Source organism: Triturus cristatus, chromosome 6 (genome assembly GCF_964204655.1).
Source record: "Triturus cristatus chromosome 6, aTriCri1.1, whole genome shotgun sequence".
Classification (NCBI taxonomy): Eukaryota; Metazoa; Chordata; class Amphibia; order Caudata; family Salamandridae; genus Triturus; species Triturus cristatus.
In genome coordinates, this window is record NC_140589.1 from 463,940,818 (window position 1) to 463,962,125 (window position 21,308).

At 41.6% G+C, this 21,308-nt stretch overlaps 1 protein-coding gene across 2 annotated transcripts in view; it reads left to right on the top strand.

The window, feature by feature from the left end:
* Positions 1–7,019: 7,019 nt before the first annotated feature.
* LOC146817301 (isoaspartyl peptidase/L-asparaginase-like) overlaps positions 7,020–21,308 on the top strand; it is a 1,382,729-nt gene continuing 1,368,440 nt past the window's right edge. For both annotated transcript variants that reach the window (XR_014962527.1, XM_085609197.1), the window contains exon 1: positions 7,020–7,166. The gene's annotated coding sequence lies outside the window, so the exon portion shown is untranslated. The remainder of the gene's footprint in view (positions 7,167–21,308) is intronic.

Genomic DNA, 21,308 nt, shown 5'->3' on the forward strand with positions numbered 1-21,308 from the left:
GGTAATGCATTTGCTGACGAAGTTGCGAAAGAAACAGCAAAAGATGTGACGAATCGAATGTATGTTGCAGGCCCTGCAAGATGGGTTGGTGATGTCGGAATGTGTGAAGACACGATAGAGAGTGTGAAGTCTCTTCAAGCTGAAGCCACAGAGAAAGAATTGAGCATGTGGAAAGAAAGTAAGGGAAAATTGGATGAAAATGGTTGTTGGATTGATTTGTCAGAGCACCGGCGATGGTTGTTACCTGATGCATATGTGCTTCCAGTGGTCACGATGGCACATGGAATGGCGCATATCAGTGTGAAAGGGATTTGTAAATTGTTAGCTCCAGTATGGCAGAATGCTGGAATTCCCAAGTGTGCAGAGAATGTGGTCAAAAATTGCATGGTATGTTTGAAATACAATCCTGGTAGGGGAACCCCAACTCCAGCTGGTCATTTTGCGCCTCCAACGTATCCGTTTGAGGTTTTGCAGCTAGATTTCATCCACATGGAAAGGTGCAACAATTTGAAATATGTACTTGTTGTTGTCTGCGCTTTTTCAAGGTGGATAGAAGCATATCCCCTAAAAGACAATACTACCTTATCCACAGCTAAAGCCCTTGTCAAAGAATTCTTCCCTAGGTTTGGAATGCCAAGAATGGTATGCAGTGATAATGGGAGTGAATTTGTGGGATGAGTGATGAAGAATGTATGTGAAATCCACGCTGCAAATCACCCCCAATCAGCTGGACTAGTAGAGTGTTACAATGGCACATTGAAGCACAAATTAGCCAAGATCCAAGCGAGTTCTGGTCTTAAATGGCCTGACGCTCTGCCCTTAGCACTCCTATCAACAAGAATGACTGTGCATTCACGAGTGGGACTTAGTCCCTACGAAATCGTGTTTGGCTGCCCGGCCAATATATGGGGAGTGCCAAGGCCTACAAAATTCAGTGAGATCGAACGCCCAGTACTGCTTGATTATTTGTATGAATTGACGGCTAAATTGCGTGTTTTACACCAACAGGTGCATGATACTCTGCCCCAGGTCTCTGAAGCTCCAGGACATCCTATCAATCCTGGGTCATGGGTGCTGGTCAAAAACTTCAAAAGGACAAAGAATGATGAGCCCCGTTGGACCGGCCCCCATCTCGTCCTTCTTTCCATGAGATCGGCTGTTCGAGTAAAAGGGAAAAAGAACTGGATACACGGCGTTCACTGCAAGAGGGTCCCTTTGCCTTTGCCTTACGACCAGTGGGTCCAGAAAGGGATCGCTGACTCAGAGACTGAGACTGTGCCTCGTTTTCTGCCGTTTAGCGATGCACGAGTAAAAGGAACGCTTTCTGAGAAGGAAAGCGATGACATCGTGCAAGAAACTGTGCCACTGTCAATTCAATTGGACACTACAGAGCCTGAACTCTTGTTTCAAGACCAAACAGTACCTACAAGAAGTCGCTACAATTTGAGGCCGAGAACTATGGACAAATAAAAATTCTTTTTCTTTGATATTTTTTTGAGAAGTGCAGCTCTCTCTTCCATCTGAGAAACGTTCTTATTTTTGCTTTTTCGAACCGCCATCAGCTGCAGGGTCGCGGTGCCAAGACTTTGGGGTACAAGCCGGAGACGTTAGGTCAGCGGTCTGGTTGGTCTAGGGCGTTCCCTGGACTGACAGGTGTACTCCTTAGCAGAAGACACTCATCCGCCGCGAACAGCACGATTAGAGGATGGAGTTTTTCGAGATGAAGAGACCCGCTGAGGAAATAAATTTTAAGAGCAGAATATGTAAAGTAATGAATAGCAAACGTTTTGTAATATTATGTCTGTTTGTCCTATTTAGCATGATGATGTTTTCTGTAGGTTATGTATTATTGTCTTTTCTAGTGCTGTTTGCACCCACTATACAGCCCATACCTCCTCCTACTGTTTCCTCACACTCTTTCCACCCTCTGCCTGAACACGAACAAGCTAGACGTTCTGAGTTTGTAAACAATTCGTTTATTCAACTTCTGCACCAGCACCAACTAGTTATGAATACGACAAATTGCTGGGTGTGTGGTTTGATGCCGCATACCATTAATAAGGGTATCCCATATCTAGTGCTGCCGTTTAGCTATAATGGGTCATCATGGGCATTCCAGACTATGTTTCTTTTTGCACTTGAGACCTATTCCCCACGACCACCGCGTTCCATTAGACCTAGCACGAACAATAAAGCCTTGATGAGAGGAGTTGCTGATATGAGCAGAGATATCGATGCATATTCATCTATTCCCAAGGATGAGTTGCGAGCTTATGTGGGTTGGAACGCGACGGGGTATAGCATTAGTCTGGGCGAGAAACAGCATAAAAGTTCATCTCCGATTTGGGTCGTACCCCACATAGGTCGGTTCTGTTTACAAGGTAATGGTCAGAATCCAAGAGCTCAATTAGGGAAGAGTGACTGTGCTGAAACGTACATTTTCCCATCACAGTTTTCCCCTGCGTTTTTGGCTGCCAAGGGTACATACTTTGTTTGTAATGATCGAGCATATACATGGATGCCCCCTGATTTCTCGGGCACGTGTCATGTTGCAAATTTGCTACCGCCGACATTTACTGCCGCCTCTGATTATCACAAGACCAGAGTTGTGAGAGGCGTTGTTAGTAAGGAGGATATTGCCGGTCAGGAAGCGGGAGACTTTTTCCTGGGTTTCCTGCCATTTTGGGGACCAATGGTCAATAGTAGGAACCTGAGACAACTGACTTGTGTAGTTGAAACCACTGTTAATGTAACGGCTGGTGCCCTTGGTAACTTGACAGCTGAGCTCCAAGCGGATCGCCTCATGACGTTGCAGAACCGTATGGTTCTAGATGTCATACTTACAGCCCGTGGTGGGGTATGCAAGGTTATCCAATCAAGCTGCTGTATTTTCATACCAGATAACGCTCCGACGGTCTACCAGGCCATTTCCAAACTGCATAAGATTTCCGAATCCATCCATGTGGATAAAGGAGATTGGTCGATGATGGGGTGGTTCTGGGGACTGATATCAGCTTGGGGATAGAAGATTCTAATAGTCACTGGGACGATCTTAGCCATTCTTTTCCTGTTCTGTCTATGTGTACAGTGTGCTCCTGTAATGTGTAGCCTCTGTGTTACATCATGTGTAAGGAGACCTGTATCAAGGGACGAGCTGAGCAATAGGATGATGCTACAGCAACATCTCCATGGCCTTATGAATATAGACCTCGACTCAGATTAGTATAAGTATAGTTATTGCCTATGTAAGGGCAAAAGGAGGGTCTGTGGTACTGTAAATTTCGGAACCATGTTGGTAGCATGGTCCTACCCTGCCGATTTTGGTATCAGCGAACCGCAAATGACTAATGCGGTATGTATGAGTGTTTTCGTCATGTTTCACCGATGAATTCACCGTGTATACGATACTACATATCAAACCCTCGGGTTCCATTTTGTGGTTGCCCTCACATAGGCTGCGCATTGAGGCCATGACTAGGCCTAAAGGACACGCAATCTTTCTTTGACTTCTTTGTGACCTATGCAAACTGACTCCGCTGCCCGAGGTCAGTCCTGCCCGGCCGGTTCCTTTTACGGCGGCCTTATGGGATTAGCATCAGGCACCAACACATCAGAAAGTTGTGCATCCCACACGACTTTGACTAATCTCTTTCACACCTGACTCTGTTTCCTACTTTATGGCTCGTTTTACGAGGAGGAGGTGTCCGTTTTATTGGGGTCTGCTGATATCTGATGAGGGTTCTGAGCCTCGCTGGGTAAATAATTATGTGCTGACCGAGCTGAAATGTGGGATTATCATCATGACTGTGCTCTTTCTTTGAATATGTGAACGACCACTTGTAAAATAGGGGCGGTGTTGCCCAGAGCGTAATATTCTGTATATAAGAAAAGACTGGTTTTTGGTTGGGAGCAGTCTCCTGAGAACATACATCGTGTTGTACTTCTCGGATACCTGTGATTGGTCTGCAGCCAATAAATACGATCTTTGACTTCACCTTGAAGACTCTGTGTTTCTGTGGTCTGAAACAGGAAGAACTCGAAGTCTTCGGGTGTGTCCCCTGGCACCGCTGGGTTGGTTCTGAAAAACCCAATACTTCAGTCCTACGAAACAGCTGTCTCTTTGTTTGTTGGGGGGAAAGTCTCTACTTCAAACTTGATTTTAGTGTTAGATGTGGGAGGACACTGGTGATTATCACAGTGCACTACCCCACAAATCCACAACCTTCAGAGCTCAAGTTTACAGTGACCAAAGAGTTTTGCCATCTTGAAAATGCCATGACAAGTTGCATTTTGGGCCAGTTTGATGTAAGGCAAAGAACTACTGAATTACTTGCTAAAACATGGATAGGGTTGCCTTTGGTAACTTATTCCATTGGTTAGGGAGTGCCCATGAGTCATGCCCGCCCATTGATGAGTGCCCAGCATGAATGTGGCACCCAAAAGCACCCCATCTGAACACTGCTGGAATTATGAACGAATACCAGGGGGCTGGTCCTATGTTTTTGTCATCTGTGACCTGCGAGAAGGATCTGAGGAGGTTGGAACCCCTTTTTTCTTGAAATTCAAAGAACAAAAAGGTCTTCAAGGATTATAAGTGGTCTTCAAGGATTTGGTGTTTCCAGGAACATAACAAAACTGTGAAGAATCCCATCTGAACAGTGGCAACTGGACCTGTATTGATTGGACTTTGATGTTGCTCTCTGCCTGACACCCTCAGAGTATAAGTTAGTCCACTGAGACCCTTGAGACATTGGAAGTGTAATCTTGTCATTGTTTGGGCACCAGAAGAAGTGTAAGCGATGTTTCAAATAGTGTTGCTCCAGAGCTTCAAGGGGACCCACTGCAAAACATATCTGGTAGTTCTACGGTATTGATTTTCAGGGTTGTCCCACGTGGAGATGAGTTTAACCTCAGAAAAACAACAAAGTCTGTTTTCAGATTAGAACTCCCCTACATGCAGGTCCTTGTGGGCTAATCTACTTGGTGTATCCGACCCAAGGTTCTTCGCATTTGGCCTGTAATTGTGCCTAGGTCCTTGTCAACCAGGACCATTCACTGCTGTTGGCGCTTTGCACTTTTTGGGCACTATTTCCACTTTATTGTTTACAAATTCATATGTCATGCTACCGTTGCTGGATTTGCTTTAATTTTGGTGTAATTTTGCTTATTGAATTTTATTTATTTTTATAAATTGGAGTGGGATTTTCATTGTTTTCTGTTTTCAACTTTTTTAGCTGTTTTAGTACTTCTAAATGCTTTACAAATTTTCATCAAGCTAAGACTTTCTGCCCTGTGCTAAAGCAACAAGCCGCTGAGCTCAGGTTTAAATCATTCCAACCTTTGACTGGATCTAAAAGGATGGTGATTTCACTACTTGTACCAAGCCCCAATCCCCCCAATTAACAAACCACTGTCTCACAGACATTCTGCGGAAATCAAGCAACTGAATGTAGGATACAAATTAAATATGAAGTAAACATTTACCAGGTCCAGACAGCAGTAAGATAGGACCACAAAATCACAATGTGAGTTCAAAGAAAATGCACACAAAATGCTGCACAACATAAGTTGCAAATGGTAGGAAATCAAAAGGTTTTTTCACGTTTATCATGTTTAAAGCACCAAGAAAAGAGAATTGTTTAGGCAATGCTATGAGTTCATTGGGTGTTATATAGTATTTTTTCGTTGGTTTTGATTTGTTTCAGTCAGATGATTGGGAAGAAGGAAAAGCTGCTATTGTTATTAACGTCTGAAAAAGTATTATATGAGCCTCAAGTGTAGCCGTAAAATTGAAATAAAGCAATCGTCATTACTGAAAATTGAGTAGTGTCACACAGAGCTCTCCCTGACAGAAACTGGCAATTATTGTGTCTATTAACACATGCTGTTTTATTTCTTTTTCCAAAAAAGTCTATAAAATGAAGGGTAAGATAAGTGCCTGTATAAGCTAATAACAAGTCAAACTTTTTCCTAATCTTCTCCCATCTCCCCATTTTTATCTTATCTTTGCTTTGTTTGTTGTTTCTTGTTCTCTCTAGCATGAACTTCATATTTGCATATTCATTGCGTGGATTTAATCAAAACATCATGTATCAGGGCACTGTGCAAATAAAGTCACAGTACATGGATGCAATTGGATTGTGGTTCTATTTTACATATGTAAGAGTAAAATGTATTAACAGAAGTAGGATTTGGAAGAGTTGTAAAATTCATGACACCATTCAATGAACCACAACAAAAAAGACTGCACCCTTGTTCTGTTCAATGAACACTTCCTAGGATTCAAAACAGTATGTAAAAACATGAAACAATTTAACAAAAACGCACAACAATGTTTCTCTCATGTGATGTTATGTGGTGCTGTGAGAAACCTACGAAACATGACACAAATAGTATATATATGAAAATTCAATGACTGTTCTATGCTATTTAATGCCAGCGATGTGTTTTGTGAGGGGCCACAACTAATGAGAGGTGAAGCCGTCCCTCCCTCCTTCAACAATGGTCATAAAAAGGCTATTACACTGCACATCTGCAAATATTGTTTATGCCTTGTAGTTGGCTCGTATGTACTTGTTCGTTAAGAGTATTACAAAAACCAGGAGTGGGTTACGTTCATGTAGTAAAATACAATGCTATCGAAGATGCTCCATTACTGTTAGATCAACTTTCCAAGTGTAAAGTAACTGTAATTTGCAATCTCATATCAGTTTCTGTCTTCTTAGGATACTCGTGCATGTGTGTGTATTAGTGCAGTCCAGCGAAATAGTGTGCTACTAAGCCACATTTGTTTTCACAGCCAAGGCACTTACACACATATACTAATATCTCGTTCTCCCTGTGAGGTATTTCTGAAATAATAAGTCACCTATCTGTCTCTGGCAATGAAGGGTGTTGCTGGAGGCCGTAGTCGCACAGTCGGGTGGACAGTGCAGCCGGCAGCCTGAGGAGGCACGAGGCAGTGCATACGTCACACGCTCCACGCCGAGTTCAGAACACTGGAGCAGTGAGGAGCAGCACGCCCCGGCGGCACAGTCGGCTCTGCCTCTCTGCCTCGCTTGAGAATCTTTTACCAGCGACACTTGGTTCCCAGGAGGACATCTGAATAAGGAGCCCCGCTGAAAGTCGCTGAGAACACTCTGCGACAGGAACGTGCAGTGTTTGCAGTAAGTTAACCTTTCTTCTAATCATATTGATCAGTAGTGCAGCAGGATTGTTTTGAAATTCATGCGCATGCTTTCAGCTGTATTAAAACGATGAATGATAATGAGTGAATCTCAAGAAATAGAGTCGTTTTTGTCTCTAGTTTATGGTTACAAAGTGGACTCTTTTCAGTTTAGTCTACGTCTGAAACTTCTCCCCTTTGTGCATTGGGTTTCCATGCAGGAAAGAGAAATGTCTGCACGGAGCATGAATGAAAGGTTCAGAGTTCAGTGGCTGTCTCAGAGTGGGCCCCTTGGAATGTGCTCTGCGTGCTTATGTCCTGCTCTGAGCTTGCAGTATTCACAGGAACTTCAAAGTTCAGGCAGGTGCTACGGAAAGCAGACGTTTTTTTCAAAATTCATATTGAATTAGCCGAAGTTCAGATCGTTTTGTAAATGATTGTATTGAAATAGTTAAAAGAAAATCATGAACTCATGTTCACAAGGAACGTTAACTTAATACGGTATTGTGTATTTACCTTGTTAGAAAATTGGATTTTTGACGTTTAGTGTAGCAGTTATTGCATATCATATCGAATTGTAACTTTAAAAGTAATGTTAATGCTGTACTCGTTCTCTAAAGTATGGCACTAATTATTTTCCCATTACCCAATTATTTACGTATCTAATATTTTAATAGAAAATGATTTATTAATATGACCCATGGTGATATATATGTTTTGAACAGCGCTATTTTGCAAGCGATAACATATTTATGAGATTACAGAAACAAAACAAAATGTATTTGTAGAGTGTAAAGGTAAATTGATATTCTAACTCACATTAGGTCTGGCTAGAAAGAGCATTTACAGTTACGCATGGTTCACACTACCGATGCACAGAGTGATGGCAATTGGTTGCTGTAAGCAACACTCACATGTTGGTAGCCCACATTCAGCAGCCATTGGTTGAATATACCTCTCATTCATGACTATGGCTTTACGAATAGCACAACCCTGGTGAGTCTTCCAAACTAGTACTTCCATCACAAGGAACGGATGGTGAAACATTAGTTCAATGGATGGCATATTGTTTTATTGCCACCCGCATATATAGATGTTGACTGGGAGAGAGGCAGATGCTCTGAAAGGATTCCCTCATGAAGGGAAAATAGTATGCGGTGATGAAGACAGAGGTGAGAAGGTGCCCCTGCAGTGCAAGCCACAACAATAAAGCTGGCAAGTTGGCACGCTTTGCGACTTGGCAAATAGTTAATAGGACAGTCCTGTCTCCTTATGCGTGGAGACTCTGCAGTCATAAAGACTCTACACGTAACATACATTTGAGAATAGCAAACATTCATGAACTTACACAAAAGTGTAAGTTTACCTTTGTGCACCAGGCCCATAATGTTATTTCAACAGAGGCTTCTAGTCATGTCTCAGGGTACTGCCAAAATGGTTTCTGTTTTACCCACTCTGCTGCCAGGTTTGCCCAGGGCCGGCTCTAGGGCAGTGCGAACGGTGCCACCGCACCGGGCGCTGACTTGGGGTGCCATGTTTATTGTTTTAAAAGCTCCAGATGCCACGGTCCTTGTCCGAGCAATTTCCATTCATCATTAAAAATGTCACGATAGATAACTCCGGTGATTGATGTTGTTCCTTGCGAGAGACCCGAGCTTCGTCTGGGGAAAATATTAACTCATCATAGCCAAGAAGATTAATGTCCCTGCTGCAAAGAACTTGTCTCATTCTGCATACACTATAAATAGTTCAAGGGGTTATCGCTTTTGTCAGCAAGATCCTTTTGTTGCTTACAGTTTAAAAGTTAAAATCCTAATTTAGAGCAGTGAGCTATTAACTGCCATCAAAGAGCTCATGCAAACTGCAAGAACTATATTACAGCCACATGTTTTTTGCCCAGTCTTTCCTTATCCTAGTATTGCAAAAATGTTTCATTTGGGTAGAAATCAACACTTATTATTAAAGAAAACCCCTAACAATGATGTTACATTTAAAATTCTTAATTTGTGCTTTTCCAGACCAAGGACTTTTAAATGATACTGCCTACCAGTATCTATGCATCTGTCCCCTTTTGAGTAAATTGAGACGGTATTATCTCCTACAGTCATTCCGCCTTTTCCAAATCAGAACATGTCGATCGGCAGCCATGTTAGTATTGAATAGCCAACAGCTGCAGACAGCTTGCAGGGCCACTAGATTTTTTCAGAAAGCGAGTCTCCTTCTGCTGAAAAATGAAAAAGGAGGTGACCTATTGGGCAAAACTTAAAGTCTTATTGGAATAAATGACTTTGAAGATAGACTTTGAAGATAGATAATGAAAGTTGGACTTTATTCCTCCAACAAAAAAAAAAAAGTCATCATTCTGTAAATGCTTTCTTAATTATTTATTTAAATGGAATAAGTTCTATTGAATTTTACTCTTTTGTAAAGGTTTTGATTAACCATACACAATAACATTTTACTTACTTACTTACTTATGATACTGCCTACCAGTATGAATGACTTGTGACTCCTACACATTGTAGTACTCTGTCTTAGGTAACATTTCCTATACGCTGATTTACACACGAATGATTGTCTCCTTGCAACGTATGTGTGATGTAAAGTGTCCTGAGACCCTAAACTGGTATGAGGGGTGGTAGAAAACTAAATGAATCTAAGAGACAGTGGTTATGTTGACTTGGGGGTCATTGTCAAATGGTGGTAGTGAGGGAATCTTTGGTGAGGTGGTCATGGGGGGACACCAACAAACATTGTAGCACAGGGCGCTACCAGTACTAAAGCCAGCCCTGGATTTGCCTTTGTACCCAGCGCCTTCAGGCACATGTATTTACCCTTCTGATGCTCCCTCTGCTCCAAGGTGCTCCAGGCCATCTGTCCTCCTGTGGCCTCCAAGTGATTAGAGCATTTGTTTGAGACAGAGTGTGGCTGCTGACTAACCTATGCCTTGGACCATGGACCCACGACTCCCAGAGAACTCTGACAGCTGACTGCTGCCGGCAGAGGCGGCTCCTCAAGGGAGTATTGTGGGGCAGTGGGGCGGGGCGGGGGAGGTGCACGGTGGAGGGTAGTTAACTCCGGCAAATGGCATACGGCAGCGCGCGCAATGTAATTCATTTTATTCGTTTATTTATTTACTTAACTCCTTTCGCCCATATGCTAGAGTTTACTACTATCTCCCTTTGGTGTCCCTAGGACCCTCCTCGCTGGACTAATCCCTTGAGCTGCCACCCACTCACAAACTCCCCCCCGGATTCTCCTTCTTCATAGCCAGTGGTCTCTGATGTTTTCCTCCTGTCCCTTTCCACTTGCATCTGCTTTGCTTGCTTTTCTCTAATCTTGTCACTGCTTGCACTCCTCGCCTCTTCCTCCACAGTGCCTACTTCCATCACATGCCTGAGTTGCTCATAAACCCATTCTACTGGTTCCCGACTCTTGACCCTTAACATGGTTAATCTGAGAGCAGCTTTATGCTCCTCTGCCATAATGACACATCTGTCCTCCTCAGACTCCTGTTCCCCCTAGAACTCACTCCTTGAGCCTCAGCTGGGCCTGTGTCACAAACCCAGTCCCTGAGGTTCCTCCACTCCCATCATTTCAGCCAAGTCCCCCCTGCAGCTTTTCTACCTATCAGCTTCACACTTCCCCTCTCCTCATGAGGGCTCCTTGTGGGAAAGCATGGTGTCTCTGTGTTCCCTTTCTATGTTGAACCCTGTTTCTTTGTGCCTGACACCCAGGCCACCATCTTCTCCAACAACAGCTTCTATTTACCCCCCCAGAGGGTCCTCCTGCACCAATTGTGGTACCTCCTCAGGCTCACCTGCACTCTTGCCCCTTTTTATGGTAATAGCTGGTCCTACTACCATGTCCCTTGTTCCAGGCCTCTCCTGCACCCCTCAGGCTGTTTCTTGTCATGCCTCTTCAGCTCTCCCAATGGACCTTGATTACCTCAATTGTCACATTCTTGTTATTGGTTTCTTGTCTGCATCTGCACCACCGGGTCCAAAACACAATTTCTCGCCCTCAGGAATCACCATTCCCCTTCCCTTTCAGGGGGTGTCCTTACAGGCCATGATGAGGGCTGATATACTGCTCTTCTACACCTCTTGCTCACTGACTGAGGTTTATTGTTCAGGTAGGGCAGGTGAAAGGCACCCTGCTGCCCTCAAAATCCAAAGCAATTTCTCCACCTCAGACTCAGAGGGATCCGTGGCCCGCATCCTTTTCCTCTGAGGGCGCAGGGAAAGTAAATGCTGCGGCACCACTAGTGTGAAGATGTGATGCAATGGCCATGCAGCTGTGCACGCCACGCAGCTGTGCACGCCACGGCGTGATCCATTCCCCCTCCCAAATCTCCTGGGGTCTGAGGACAGTTCCCACCCTATTTACAGACCTGCCTTCTCAGAGACCTGCAGCTTTGCCCTTCAGGCACCTAGGCTGCAGAGGGGCTTGGTAGAGCACTGAGGATCAGAGAAGTTCAGAAGCTGATTGGGGTGTCTGCAGGCAACTGATAACAAATTAACGGTGCATGAGGGTGCTCCCCCATAGGTATAAAAATAGGGCAGTTGCGCTTGGTTGATATTGCTTCCACCCAAGAAAATATGTGAAAGGTTGTTTGGCAATATGTGCCATCTTGGTACAGGGTAAGTCACATAGCCAACAACAGCTTGCGTTTAGGAAACTGGAAATACATGTAAACAGGTAAGTGCATTGCTGCTTCTCCAACTCTGCTTCTTGGTACTTAAGACTTATTGCTTCATTACTGCTCTCAGCCTTTCCAGAACCCGGACTCAGGGGCACTCGGCCCGCAGCAGTAAAAATAAGTACTAGGATAGACCTTGACTGGGAGAAACTAGCTCCCCCTTTGTTCTCCTATAGGGCTCGGAAGGGATACCTATCAAAGTCTTCACTGCCATGAGGGAGCGGCTAGCATGAATACCTCCAAGGCAGGCACACCAATGCTATTAAGTATCTGCAAGCAGTATATTTACACTTCCACATTGAAATATAAGCTGTGAGGGTTGGGGCATTCACTGACGGCCAGGAGCGTTGTGCGCTTTCTCATCCAAAGCTTTGGCTGGCACCTGCGGGATATAATTAGGTGGATTTCTTCACCTTTACTCCCTCTCCCGATGCATACTCTCACATATGATGAAGCAGATAATGCTGTCTCAAACTGCTTTAAACTTCCAATACCAAATTACTCTCCTGTGGGCCTATCTCAAATTTGAACAGTGAGGGTAAAAAGGGAGTGAATGAAGTGGGTGACCAAATGTCTCTCTATGTCTACAGGTTTATATTAATTTTTCTAGTGATTTTAATAGGTTGGCAAACAGCTACATCTGACTTTAAAACAGGCCTAAAACGTTTATACAATTTAAAGGAGTACAAAAAAATTGAGTAAGATCGAAATCACTCTGGACATGATTGAATCTGCACTTGCGGGTGGAACATTACTTTAGCGTCAAGACGTACCTCTGTGCTGTGAGCATGCATGCTTAATTGAATTAAAGATTTTGCAGTGCATACTTGTGCTGTATCCATTTTAGAGTCAAAATGTGATGCTTTAAGCAACACAGCATCAACAATCGCCTGCAAAATAGTACAAATGTGCCAAACTGTGTTGTGGTGATTTGGGGAGTGGGAATATCTTAAAGCGGAAGATTCTAGGAAATCTGCACATTGCTGAATATGCAACTACATTTTATAGACACAATTGTTTGGTGAAGTGGCCTTTTTTACTGGAATAAAAATTGCTGACTTTTTGTCAACAGTGTCAATAATTGAATGAAATTATTCTTACTATTTAGGGTATTGGTTTTATTTAGAATTTTTTTTTTTCCAACTACTTAAATAAGCACACCATAATAGCAATAGGTTAACTGCAACAAATTGCAGAAATATCAAAAAAATAATTTATGTCCAGGTTCAGTAGGTTGTTTAAAGAATATAAGGGTTCCGCAACAAAAGTGTTAAATTATTCGTATGCCAATGGCTAGATACTTGGGAGCATATTATCAAGCACGGCGTTAAAATAGAAGCCCATGTTGACACCAGAACATGGGCTTCTATTGGAATTCTCAACGGCATATTATCAAGCCCATTATCACCGTTTTAGCGGCAGTTTTCTGCCGCTAAACCGACGATAATTTTAACTCTGTTTGTTGATAATATGCCCCATAGATAGTTAGTTTTCTAATTATATACAACAGCTGTGATGAAATAACTCAGAAGTTTGGCAGTATGAGCCTATGAGTTGATCACTATAGTAATCCTTCGTTTTTCTACGGTGATTAACGTGAGTACCTGTACACAACAAAGCATCCCCCCCCTCTTCACATATGAAATAGAATGTTCAAACTCTGTTGTGAAATAACAACGCTGTACCAAAACAGGATATCCTGAAACATACCTTAAGAGTGGAAATGCGCCATTTGTTAGTTTTCCTATGTCACCACCCGTGAAATTTCAATTTGAGAAGACACAATATAGATTATTTAAGTGTCTGGGGCAGAGATTAAAGTTCAATAATAGTATTGTTATTCATGCCGCCAGTTGCTAAATAAATGCAACCTGGATTTTAAGGTAATGCCCAGGTAAAAGACACTCCAGTAACGAGCCTCGATAAAATTGTGGCCTTAAATATTGCAACATGTGTTGCCAAATGTGAGCACACTTTTCTGAGCTTCTCGAGTTGTTAGAAACAGATACATTGTTATGGCCTGGAGTTAGGTAGAAATTGTACTTTGTGTCATTAGCTCATCAGAACCCTATGCATGTAATATGATTTTAAGTTCCTCATGGTTCTAGACTCTGGCAATTTAAACTGATGTTGGAGCCAGACAAGGAGCTGTTTGTGGTTCTTGCTGTTATCTTGAATAAATTCAGATCATTAGTCTGCTTTCAACATTGGTGATGAGCTGTGTCTGATTAGGGACAGGCAATTCAATTCATTGTCTTTATTTGATCTCCCGCAGGCAGGTCATAAAAGATACATACAATAAAAAATCATGCAATATAAGACACACATGTTAAAAACGTCCACAATTAAAAAGAAAACATTCTAAGTTAATTACAGTTTTAAAGTGACAGTGCATACAATTTGATTCCAAAGATATCAAATCTAATAGAACAGTATAATGGATAAAAAATAGGATACCAGGAACAAAATTCAATTTACAATACAAATTCCACAACACTTAATGAAAAGAGAATATAAAAACGATTTCACCATAACAACATGCTACTTCTTCCGGCTAAAATACACTTCAAGAAGCTAACAACTGCATGACATACATTATGATCATTAACTTGTAACAAATAAAATAAAGCTGCTTTACACTTGGAAAATGTATATCTGCATAACAAGGATAATAAAAATGTCCTTGTAAATGGCAGATAAAGACAAAGTGTAAAATAGTTTGGCTAGATTTTTCATCACAGGGAAAAGTGCAAATTTAGGCTGAGGAAAACTGGACTAAGGGAAAGAATATTAGCCAACGGAAGTAGCCTAACCTAAGTTTTGCCAACAGTGTTTTCTCGAAAACATTTGTCATGTATGATAAGTATGGAGCAATATGCATAAAATGTCACCACTAATTCCCATGCAACCATTTTCTAAGGACCTATGTGTGTGCTCATGGATTTTGTAACCATCTCTAAACTGCCAGCACTCTGTATCATAGTGCCTGTGCTATGCATTGAAATACTACTTCATTTAAGGACTGTGTCTTTGTTTTTGTTTGCGGTCATACTGGATTGTGAGTGGCAGTTATATGCTTTCAGCATCCCAGATGAGTAGCTGCTCGCGCGCTGTCATCTACAGAGCCCCTTGGTGAGTAGATGAGGAGTGTAATGTAAGCTGACATCACACTCACGAGGGATGTCATCACGTTAACTTCTATTTGATGGGCATTTTAGATTAGGCATCCAGACGCTGCTTAAGGGAAATCCTAGGTGCAGGAGGGAAATATCATCATTCCAGCATGGAGGCTATGTGTAATGGGCATCTTATGATTTTTAAGGTAATTGACGCGTGGATGAGGTTTGTCACCATGCCTGCATGGTGGCCATATTTACTTGGGCATCCATCATGAGAATACATGAAAATCAGAGTAACAGCCAGGTTTTAACATGTATTGGAGCAACGTAAGGTCAGCATTTCAGCTCAAGTGTGCCATTAAAGTTGTCTTATGGGTTTCTATCACTGTTGTGAAGCAGTGACACTTGTAACTGTTATTCCTTGCCTGGAGAATTGTAATGAAGGTACCACATTCTATTTATTTTCTTCCTTACAGCTCTCAAATTTCTATTGTGCAGCAACATGTCTGTCAATAACATGTCTCAACCACCTGCATTTTTATCTGAGAAGCGGAGACTATACCTTCTTGTAAATGCTATAAAAGCAATTTGATTTGCATCTAGTAGCCATTGAGGGTGAGCAGTTTTCAGCAGCAATGAAACAAGCCATCTTGATGTATAATTTAGGTATTGAGGGTCTCAATATCTATGATAGTATTGATGACATACCTATTGGTAAAGCAGAGTGAGAACCAACTGAAATCTATGAGATGCTAGCAAAGATGTTTGAGTAGTACTTAGACCATGCATAAATATTGTATTGGAACATCATAGGTTCTTCACTAGAGTTCAAGGACCAACAGAGAACATTGGCAACTATATTGCATCTCTCAAAACTCTTGCTCCCATGTGTGATTTTTTTTTGAGCTGGCAACTTTATGATTATGGGATAGTGAGTGCGATGCACCAATAATAATCAGGTGAAGGAAAAACTGTTAGTGAAGAATCCATCACTCAAAGATGTTGTCATCATTGTAAAAAGTATGGAGACTACGACTGGTTGGGTGAAGAAAATGAGGGGGGTCAACAAACTCATTCCATCACTCACAATGGTGCACAAAACAGCGTACATGTTGTTCCTGATGACTTTGAAGCTACGGTACAGAGGGTAATTGCCAAAGGTGCTTAACACAAATCTTCTGCATAAAAGACAGATTTAAGACAGACTTAAGACAGACTTAAGACAAAATCCTAACTTTACTACTACTAAATTCTTTCTGTGAATACCAAAAGTAGTAAGTTTAGGATCTTGTCTCATATTTGTTCTGTGAATCGGGCCCGATATTCCTAATGTAAAGGATGATATCCCCACACTGAAGACTGGACTTTTAGTGATGCATGAGTGTGAGATTGACATTGGGGATGGGTAGGACTTCAATCCTCGTGACTCTGGATCACCATCATCATTGGTGACAACATTTGGGTGGACAATTTTTCAGATGAAAATATTGATCTGGAGGCTCCAGGCATAAATCATGTGAGTTATGGTGGTATGAAAATCAATGTATTAGGCTATGTAATTATAAAAATGCAGTACAAGGACTGAGCTACAACTGGAAAAGTGTATATTGCCAAGTGGGGAGAACATTTGTCTGGTCGGCATCACCCGATAGACATTGGTATTACTCTAAATCCTAATGCTCATGAGAAAATAGTGTTGGTGAATGTTAGAGGTGACAGTGAAAATTCTCACCAAGAGGTGTTCACACATGATCTTGGCTTACTGAAGAATTTTGTACACAAAATTATTTTCATAAGTGGTGTGAAACCTTGTGTTCGTAAGGTAGGTGCGTTGCTAATTTAATGCGTGGACCACTTAAAGCAGAACTGGATAGCTTGTTACATTTGAATGTCTTTGCAGAAAATGAGTCATCTGAGGGGTTGGCACCTATAGGTTTAGCACCAAATGATGGAGATAAGTCCAGTCGCATTTGCAGGAATCTCAGAGATTTGAATAAGTGTATCTGGATAGATTGCCAACCTCTGTCCAATATTCAGAAACACTAACCATGCTGTTGGGTGCTAAAGTATTTAGTGAGACATATCTATTATCAGCGTATCACTAGGTGGCACTTCATGAGGATTCTAAACATCATACGTCTTTTGTAACATCTCTAGGAGCATACAGATTTGTGAGAATGACTTTTGAATTGGCATATGCAGCTGCATACATCCTGAGAGTTAAAAAACAGTGCTGGAAGGTATTTCCTGTACGTCGATTTTCCAAGGTGATACTCTAATGCTTGGTCTTGATGAAAGAGAACATTATGAAACCCCACGGTTAGTCTTGAGAAAATTATTAGGGGTGGGCGGAATTTGCAAAATTCACTTTCGCAAATTATCACGAAAATGTTAAAAATCTCTGCAAACACGCGGAAATATCGCGAAGATGCGGAAGTTTTTTTCCCGCCCGTTCGCGGTATTTTCTGCATGGTCGCGGCTCACCAACTTACCCATGCGGTGTCTCGCGGGCGCGGCCATCCTGTTTTCACTTGTCTCGCGGTGCATGATCGCGAGAAGAAAGACGTGATCGCGCGACGCATGACGTTACTGCGGGCGCGAACTGTCGCGAGACAGCACAAATGGCTACCAACAATCCAACATCTCGTGGAGAATGCGACCGGATCGGGAAAACTTGTCGGCGAACGCGGGGATTCACGTAAGGCGATCGCGCGCACGCGAGAATGTATTATTTTACAGCGCGAGCAAGAAACAAATTATCGCTAAGCTGCGTAATGCGGAAATTTTGACATTTTCGCGCTTTCCGTGGAACACGAAAATGCCAAATTATTGCAATTTCCGCGAACAGAACGGAATTTTGGCTCAGGCCTAAAAATTATACCAAAATGGGTTGACTGTAAAGGAAGAAAGATTTTAAGTTAAGGGCAGCTTCTGTAACTCACTTATGCCATTTAGTTTCTAGTGGAGGAATTAAAACTACATTTGAACTGACTGACAGTGAAAAGCATGCCCCAGGGAATAAGGATCAATTGAGATCTTTTTTAGGTCTGGCAGAAAATTATTCAACATTCATTAAATGATGAGCTTGTGTAGTTGAGCCAATAAGATTGTTATTGAAAAACACCTCGTCCTTCTGTAGGTCTCCAGAGTGCAAAGTTACGTTTAACATGGTCAAAGAGCAAATGAGTAGAATTCCAACACTTGGACATTTTGATGTAATGACAAGAAAAACATTTTGGCAATGAATGCAAGTTTGAAAGGGATAGGAGCGATGTTGGCTCAAATTGGTGATGGAGAAAAATAAGTGGCAGCTTTTACACCAAAGGCATTAAAGGAAGCTGAGAGCATTTACTCTATAATAAAAAGAGAGGCATTGGCAGTAACATGGGCTATATGCCACTTTAACTATTTCCTTTGGGGCGTCTCTTTGGGTGAGGGAATGTGCCTTAAGAGAATATGATTGGGACAGCAGTAAGGGAAATGGTGCCACTCTTATTAAACTCAATTATTATGTGGACAATGGATGGCCTCATCATGCAACCCTGGATTTCTTTTTGGAATGTTAAAAATTAATTGACTTTCAATGGGAGTGAATCATTGAGGGGAGATAGGATCTTTCTTTCAGAGGATCTGAGGACAAAATTGATTCATTTTGCACATGATGGACATTTAGGTACAAACCTTACTAAAGCGAGAGTGAAGGAAAATAATTGGTGGGCAGTTATGAATTGCCAAGTTGAAGAGATGGTCACAAAAGATAGGTCAACAGTCACTTTCCATGTTCCCTTATCTTTAGTGGCATTACCAGATCAGCCTTGGGTGAAACTAGGGCAGTATTTTATGGGCCCATTTGAGCTTTTACAATACAATCTAATATATATGTTGTTATTAGTGGATTATACCTCTAAAAGGATATCCGCCAGGTGTGTGAGTGCAGTAAACATCAGAGTGGTTCATGAATTTCTCAGGGATGAGTTTTCCATAAAGGAATGTCTAAATACGTGGTGACAGATAATGGACTTTAGTTCATTTTACATGAAATGCATTTCTTGAGAGAACTAGGATTGGCACATCACAAGACAACTTTATATTAATCTCAGGCCAACGGTGTTGCAGAACATATGAACAGTGTGGTGAAGTCATGTGTGCAAACTGCTGTGGGGCAGAGACTTTCTCTCAAAGACAACCTCAGGGAGTCTTGGTGGGCTCACTGTATGACTCCTAATTGTGTGACTTTGCAGCCACCTTTTGAGCTTTTGAGAGGTAGGGTGGAAAATTTCAAGCTAAATCTTGCCTGGATGATGTCTAAGAGCAAAGTGGATGTTGTAAGTACAAAACGGAGAAAACACTACAATGAGAGATGCCAACAGGAGAATAAAGAAAGATATAAGAAAAACTCTTTCAAGGCCAAGAAGTGGAATATGGGTGAACTTGCCTGGGTAAAGAAACCAGGTTGAGATAAGAAATCCCTCATGCGCAGAGAAGTGATAAGGGAGTGTACTACCACTCCCCCATCACAGTGTCAGAATCCTGAGGGGGTCCAGGGAGATTAAAATAAAACCAGTTTAAAACCAGTTTTATTATAGTTTTATTTTTCAGGTGGTGGTGGGGGGCGGTGAGATTCAAGGAGATTTTACAGATACAGTAGTCTGTTTTAGGAGCTATTTTGGGTCATCTTTACCTTTGCTTTACATAGCATTATGTGTTACATTCTCACTAGGTTGAAATGCTACTTGGTTAGATGCTGAGAAACAGTTGGATGCTTTTCAAAGATAAACTGGAAACCATGATAATAATTTTCGTTGACCTTTATTTGTTGGCATACCTGAAAACTCCCACTGTAGAAAGTGAACAAAAACTGAAAACTGAGGGTGTTGGAACGATAGACTAAATAACTACAAACCTGGAAATTTAGTCCACAGCCATCCTCCTATTATTGCAAGAAACTCATAAATTGAGACTCACTAGATTCAGCCTAAATCAGCTATGTGGTATTGATGGCTACTAACATGGCTGCAGACGACTAGCCACATTTAGTTTTTCAGAATTCAATGTATATATGTGTAATTGAAATATATTGAACATTTTAACCTTTTCAACAATTACAATTTGTGTACAATATATTTTAAGATTTGTGTTAGATGTCTCAGTAGACCTGCATTAATACACACTTGTACATATTTGGAGCTTTGTGATGCAGTGCAGTGCAGCAGTTCACCATGCTGTGCTGCAATACATGCCAGTGAAAGGGCAGGAATGCACTGTATTTAACAGAATACGGGCATTTCTGTCCTTTATCATATGCTGACGCACAATAGGCTGCTGTGCGCCAATTACACAAATTACGCCAACGTATTTACATTTTTAGCTAGGCATAGATGTAAGTGCAACACTAAAGCAGAACAAGGCATGCTTTCAAAGTGGATCATGCCCTTGTATTACCTTTTTATAATGAGGAACCTTGGTGTTTGAATGTCACTGTTATGACTTGCTAAGGAAAATGAATGTGCTTGTTTTGCTATCGCGAACAATAAAATGTAATTCCTGACCGTATCTCCTTCAAATTATGCTTCCACGTCAAGCCATTTCACACTAAATATATATGGAGTTTTTTTGTTGCACAAAAGTGGTACTGAGGTGTGAGGATAAGTAATAAACAAAAAGTTGTCACTCAGCCAATCTTCAATCAACCTGATCATGTAAATGCTAGATATACATGTTGTAAATATTCATTTTTGAATGTAAATGTGAATTCAGCTAAACAGTGTGAGTTGAATGTATTATCCTGTGTGATTTATTTTGCATTTATTTTGTATTTATTTTGTAAATGAGCTCATTCATCAAGCCAAACCAATGTTTTGAGAGCAATAATTCAGAAGCCTTTATAGTAAGAAAAACAAACATTAAACATGCAGATCGCTGTGGATCTTGATTGTGAAAAGGTTTTTTATCAAACTTTGTGAAATTTTCCATGTTTGTCTGTGTGTGTATTTTTATGTGTATTATGTGGGTGTCTGATAGTATGTGGATGTGTGTGTGTGCTGATGCCAAGAGCAAGTTAGGAGGTATGTGGGGTGGGGTGGGTGTAGCATTCTCCCCAGCCAGGTACATATAAATGATCAAACCAACACACAAAGCTTGGTATTACACGTTTTTATTCTTCAGAGTTTAGCTTTTAACTGTCCATACTACATGATGCATTTTCTTAACCTCACCCAATCACTTATGTCACCATTCTATGCAGTCTGTCAGGCTCCAGGGGGGTCCTGCTATCTCTAAAATACACAGCACTACATCTCCCCTTTGTTAAATAACAAGTACA